Raw genomic sequence first — 6,660 nt, 5'->3', positions numbered from 1 at the left:
TTAGCTTCTTCACCAATTTTCCGGCTAGCCACTTCTTATTAGCCAGTCTGTTTTTGGTCTCCCTTGCACAGGTGTGGTCATCCATGAACATCTTGGTCTGCCAGTAATTGTTCTCAGTGTTGTTAGTACACAAGCCAGCCACAGTTCTCATCCTTACACACTGCTCCCATCCTTACATTATCATTCTTCTTAAACCAAATCCTTCGACCCTCCTGTATACAGTATTCACTCACAACCTCTTTGAACTCCATCTTTGTAGTGAATGTCATTCCAACCTCAAGCCTTAGCTCCCCAAACCTACCTCCATCTCTGAACACAGGGAAGACCTCATCTGAATCAACCTCCTCCAACTCATCCTCAGAGTTTGGAGGAGTCTTTATTTCTTCTGAGCGCCATGAGTCTCCACCATCAGATTCCTCATAACCTTCATCTTGGGCAGCATGGTATACTCCCATTGAGCTGAACTTAGGAATTGATCTAAAAAAAAGTTCATCATCCTCAGAGTCTGAGTCAGCACACACGGAACCATCATCCTGAACCATTACAGCCCTCTTTTGTGTAGTAAGTTTCTTATCTATCCTGGTTCTCAGTTTTACATTTGTCTTTTTTCTTGCTGATCTCTCCAAAGTCACATCTTCCTCACTAGACACCTCATCACCACCAGGCCGATATGGTTCATCCTCTTCACTATCATCACTGGCTTGACTATCTGAGAACTCATCTGAGCTAGACAATGCGACACATTCTGTTTGGGGCTGTTTTTCCTTAGCAATTAGTCTTGCAGTAGTTCCAGCAGCAGCTGCTCTTATTAGTGGCCTCCTTCTATATGGTGCTGCAGATTTTACATTCTTAGAGCCTCTCCTTGGTACACCAGACTTCTTGGTCTCTTTTAATTTGGACCATGGTTTAGGAATTGCAGTGGGTTGGGCCATTTTTTTGGTGGGTTCTTGGGCTTGGTTTTACTGGGTTGAGCCACTATTTTTGGGGGTGGATTGGGCTTAGACATAGGAGTTGCAGTGGGGAGGGGGTGTATTTTTTCTGGTAAGTCTAGTTTACCAACAGAAATTGAAATAGGTGGGAGCTTTTGTTTTGGTTCTAGAGACAAGTTATCTATAGGCTTTGTTGTGGAGACTGTTTCTTGGGTGGGAATAGTGGTGTCATTTGGTCCAGAGGTTGGAGTAGATGGTCTTGTGGTGGGAATTGGTTCGGCTTTGACATTGGTGGTGGGGTTTGGGGTGGGGTTCAAGTCCTGTATCACCATCAGCTCCTTGCCTTTAGATGACACTGGCTCTGCTTCCTCATTATACAGAGGTTCCGAGACTCCATATTCGTAGTACACATGAATAACCCCCTTGTTCTGCAAAGCAAGGTAACACATCTCCAAGAGCTCCTTATCATCTGTTATAGCCCTTAGACCATTTTGCAAAGGCCTATTAGGCACCAACCACCATGTTTGAGTCACCTTGTCATAACCAATATTCTTGTGGTAGTCTCGGACAAAGAAGACATCCAGTGTGTCTGTATCAACTCCAGGCAACTCAAAAACCTCTCCACCATTGTAAGTCATACCTCCATCAACATCGGTGATGAATGACCCTCCATGGTGAAATATGAAGGTAATCAAATGATCAACCATCTGCAATTTCAAAATTTTTTTTGTTATATCAGCCCCACTAACTTCAACCATATTACCAAGTTAAAAACTCCATAATTAAAATATAACACCCTGTTTTCAACTATAAACGCAATAAACCCTTGGACATAAAAAATAAGTTTCCATGTTAACAAAAATCCCCTACTCAGTATATAATTTTGCTAGACAACGCGACACATTCTGTTATAAAAAACAAGTTTCCATGTTAACAAAAACCCCCTACTCGCTCCGGTAACTGCAATCGCACCGACGCCAGTGATCAAGATAGCGGAGAAGAAGAGACCTCTGCTTGTTGTGTTTGCGTTGTGTTTTGAGAGGGAAAGATGATACGTTAGTGTAACGTTGATGAAGGGAGATTTTGAGCATAAAATGACGTCGTTTTACCTCATTTTGGCGCCACACCAAATACTACGTCTTGCGTGCTGCCAGCGTGTCACCAACGAGTCCAACTCACCTTTCCGGTTACGCTAGCTGGACGAAATTGGCCGGAAGGACGAGTCTGAGTCCCAGAGTGCAACTTCAGGGATAAATATGAGTAATTTTTAACTTTAGGGATCACTATGAAGCTCGAGGGTAACTTCAGGGACTACTTTGAGACTTATCTCGGCAACAATGTGGTGGAAGGGTGGGAAGCAATTGTAAAAATAAAGATAATTTGGGGATTAGGATTTTAAAAGAAAAAAGGGACCAAATTGCAAAAAATAAAAAAGAATTTTTTTGCCACATCAACTAGCCATTATAGTGTTAGCATGGCAGGAATGAGTCTATTTCAGCTTTCCGATAGCCAATGATGGACAGAAATTAGGGACTACTATGAGTTTCGAAGTGCAATTTCAAGGACAAAATTGAGTAACTATTAACTTTAGGGATCACTTTAAGTCTCGAGTGCAATTTCAGAGATCATTTTGAGGCTTAACTCTGTATATATTGGATTATGAAAAAGCAATATGTAATTATTGTTTAACGAGTCAATCAAATAACAAATACAAAAATGTTGGGTAAAATATATTTTTTGTTCCTAATGTTTTTTATTTTTTAAATATCTCTAGTATTTAGTTATATTCAATTTTATTCCTAATGTTTTCGATTAGTTTAATTTTGTCTCTAACATTTTTTATTTATGCCAAGATTATCCTTAAAAATTTTTTATTTTATCTCTAATGTTTTACACGAAATTAATGTTCGGAGATAATTTTGTAAAAATATCCCTAATATTTAGTTTTATTTAATTTTGTAGAAATTAATAATATTTTCAAAAAAATCACAAACTTAAAATAATATTTCCAAGACATGACACGTTATAACCAACTAAGCTACTCCACTTTTACCTTGATTCTATATGAAGTTGATTTCTATCATTTTTAAAAAATATACTTGACCTTGTAAACATGGGTGTTGGCCTTGCATGTGAAAGACTGTAAGATCACATCATAAATTGTATCAGAAAGTTCGATCCAGCAGGCCAAATTTTGATATTGAAGGGACCGTGACGTGATGACTTAGCTTGAATGGTCTCTACTCTCCTCTGCATCCACAATGTGTGATTCTGTATGTATGGATAATGACCAGATGATTGCATCTTGACCATTTCATTTGCAGAAAATCAATCGAGTTTCAACTGCTCCTATAATAAATTAATAATAATAAAAAAAAATTGTGTACATTTTTTGTGATTATTTTTGTGTATATTTCTTTTATATATTTTTTATTTTTAATATTAAAAATAATTAATAGAAATTAAAAAAATATAAAAACAATATAAACTTTATTTTCTAATACTAACATTTCTATGAAACTTACTGCATAATATAACATACAGTGATATTCCAATAATAACAAGAAACAAGATCTTACTCTTACACAATTATACTTGTCCCCTACATGGAGCAAACACGACAACCACAATCTAAAGCTTTTCTTGTTCTCCTCCTCATCCTTACCCATGCCACCTGCTTGATCCATTGCCGAGTTCTACCTTCCTCTCCTTCTCCTTCACTGGCTCCCGCACCCGTGCGTTTCATCCTCTTTCCTATAAAACATGTTATGTGAATATTAAAATTAATTATTAAAATCAGTTCGAATATATTCATATATATATATATATATATATATTTTGTTTAATTTATTTTTAATATATATTTTATACTAATGACTGATTTTGATAGTTGATTTTTTATACATAAAAGTTCTAATTATTATTATTTACACTTAGGTTATTGTGTGTGTGTTTCTTGCTCGTAAATTTAAAAATAATCCACTTTCAGGGAAGCGTTGTTGGTGGGGCAAAACCAAGGTGGGGGTCAATTCCGGCTACATGTCATTCAAAGTGCAACCAATGCAGGCCTTGCGTCCGAGTCGAGGTCTCAATCAAAACATTGACAATGCAACAGAATGAATACTATCCTATTGCTTGGAAGTGTATGTGTCATAATACCATATTTTCACCTTAATTATAGTATTATACTAATTAATTAGTAACACTGCACCATTTCCCCATTTTAGTTTTTCCGTTACAGTTCATAACAACTACCAGTTGTTTCACTTCATATTAGTATGTTGCAAGTTTGATATGGCCAATCCAATTTTATTTGAAGATAAACTAACGTGCTTTTCGATTCATCTCTGATAAGATCACAGATATATACTAAATACTATTGCTTCATTTTTTTTAGCCAAAAGGTTTTCCGTTATATAAAGAGCAGAATTTCTAACCGTACGGGCGCAAATTAAACTAGCACTAGGGACGCTTCTCTAATAAGATGGATCTATACACATGGGAGGGAGTTTTATGATTTTTTTTAATTAATCTGAGTTAAGGAACACTTAACATTCAACCGGGATCCTCTCCAGTGAAAAAAAAAAAAAACTGGATAATATCCGGTGTTTAATCTAACCATTTATTGTTTTCTCTTTCTTACTTAATTTTGACTCCACTTAGAGAATTAAAGGTGAAAGATCACACTTTATTCTTTCAAATGTTTTTTTCACTGAAGATGATCCATTTTCCATTCAACCTCTTGGAGCTGTTGTTAATTAAAATGTTCAACCGAGGAATTTTGAGGCCCCGTCATCAATTCAAACGTAATAATCGATGATCTGTTTTAAATTTCAATGGTATATACTTTGTATTAAACTGTTGCCACCCAATACTGAAAATGAACACCATAACAAGGTCATAAATAATAACAAGGTGAATAACTTAGTAAGAAACAAATGTGGTCCCCTCGTACATCGAGATTGGCATGCTATGGAGGAAATTAGTTACCAAATACAAGATAGTAAATATGAGAAGAATCGTTAGTTTGGCGAAGCTGGGTAAAACTCACGTGCGTGATTCTTATTACTTTTTAACTTAAGGATACAACTTGTGCACAAATAATCGTAGTCAAGTTTGGAGCCCTGTGCTTGTTTCTTTGTTTGTTTGTGAAATAGAGATGGGCACGTTTTTGAAAGTGGCCATGACCCATGAGCTGTTTAGCTTGATCTTACTGACTTGCCATCGTGCCATGGCCGCCAGCAGAAAAGTCAAAGGCCCTGTTGAATCACGCACGAAGTTTCAACGACTCTTGGGGCTTTGCTAGCTATCACAAAAAAGACAATGAAGCGTGGGCCATCATCGTAGCAGCATAAATAGATGTGTGTGTGTGTGGAAGGTCAAAAACCAAAATCGAACAAAAGGTTACATAGTGTGAGCACGGGAGAAAGATTAAGCAAAGGAAAATCAAGCAATGGAAGGTTTGATTCCTTATATCATTGATGCCATCAGGGATAAGAAACAGAAGCCTAAACGGAGCTTGAGCCGTTCAGACAGTTACCGTTTACTTTTGGGATCGGATTCCTTCGGCAGCTCTGAGTTTTGGGGGCAGCAGCCTCATAATCACACTCTTGCTGTGGCCACCCCGAGAGGCAGAGGCAAAGGGACACCCCTTGCTTCTATTCCCAATAATGCCCCCAATGCTTCTCAATATCATCATACTCCCAACAATATTCGCAAACGATACCCTCAATCCTCCTCCTCGTGATGTGCTGAGTCCAACAAAGTAATTCTATTTGATTTTCCTTTTCTTTTTGGGTCAAATTCTATATATATAGAATGTGTGTTCTTTCATTTTATTGATTGGTTTAACATGATGAGGAGCTACTATCATTTGTAATGTAATTCCTACAGAATCAACCGTAACCAACACCACTTGCTTTGGTCTGCTGCATCAAATGCTTTTTGTTTCAATAGTGGAGCAATTGGGTGACTTTCTATTTCCTTTACACGCGAAAATATAGATGTAAATGTAATACTTATTTGTCAAACATTGATTTATTGAATGATAAAAACTTGGAACTGAAAATGGCGTCAAAACAACAGAGCCGGGAGAATATGATTAAACATAAGATGATAAGAAATGTCCCATACATTAAGATGTACAACATCAAGGTTATCTAAGCAATCCTAGGTTCCTATTGCATTTGAAGCTAGTCTAGCAGTGTGATTAGCAACTGTATTACAGATCTTGAGAATAAAATTACGCTGAAAAGAGTTAAATGCAATAATGATGCTCAAACTATTTCTTTCTATCTCAGCTACATATGCTATGCTCCTATCCTTCATTCCTTGCTATCTGGATATCCCAATAAGTCGCTTAAGTTCTCCTTCCAAAGGTGAAATTGACCGCCAGGCATTGTTGACTTTTAGCCATGATGGTCTACCTACCCTTCATGGTCCTGAACTGCTTTCCCAAGTCCATATCGGTTTTGTTTTTTCAAAATCTGTAAAATCAGTGTTAATCTTTATTGATTTTTCTCGGATCTTCATTGATCCTTCTGGAGTTCTGGGGGCGTCACCCACTGTTTAATTTTACTGAGAATGTGTTGACTAATTCTTATTAGAACTTTAAATAATTACTCTTTTCTGATTAACCTGCACAAAATGATCCTTGTTTTTCTGTTATATGCTCATCTTCCATAGTTTTTTCCACAAGCGTTTCAACTTTTTTTTTAAGATGATTTTATGA

The sequence above is a fragment of the Arachis ipaensis genome, chromosome B5, assembly GCF_059453495.1.
Source record: "Arachis ipaensis isolate K30076 ecotype BB chromosome B5, ASM5945349v1, whole genome shotgun sequence".
Taxonomy (NCBI): Eukaryota; Viridiplantae; Streptophyta; class Magnoliopsida; order Fabales; family Fabaceae; genus Arachis; species Arachis ipaensis.
Note: the sequence above shows the minus strand (reverse complement) of the source record.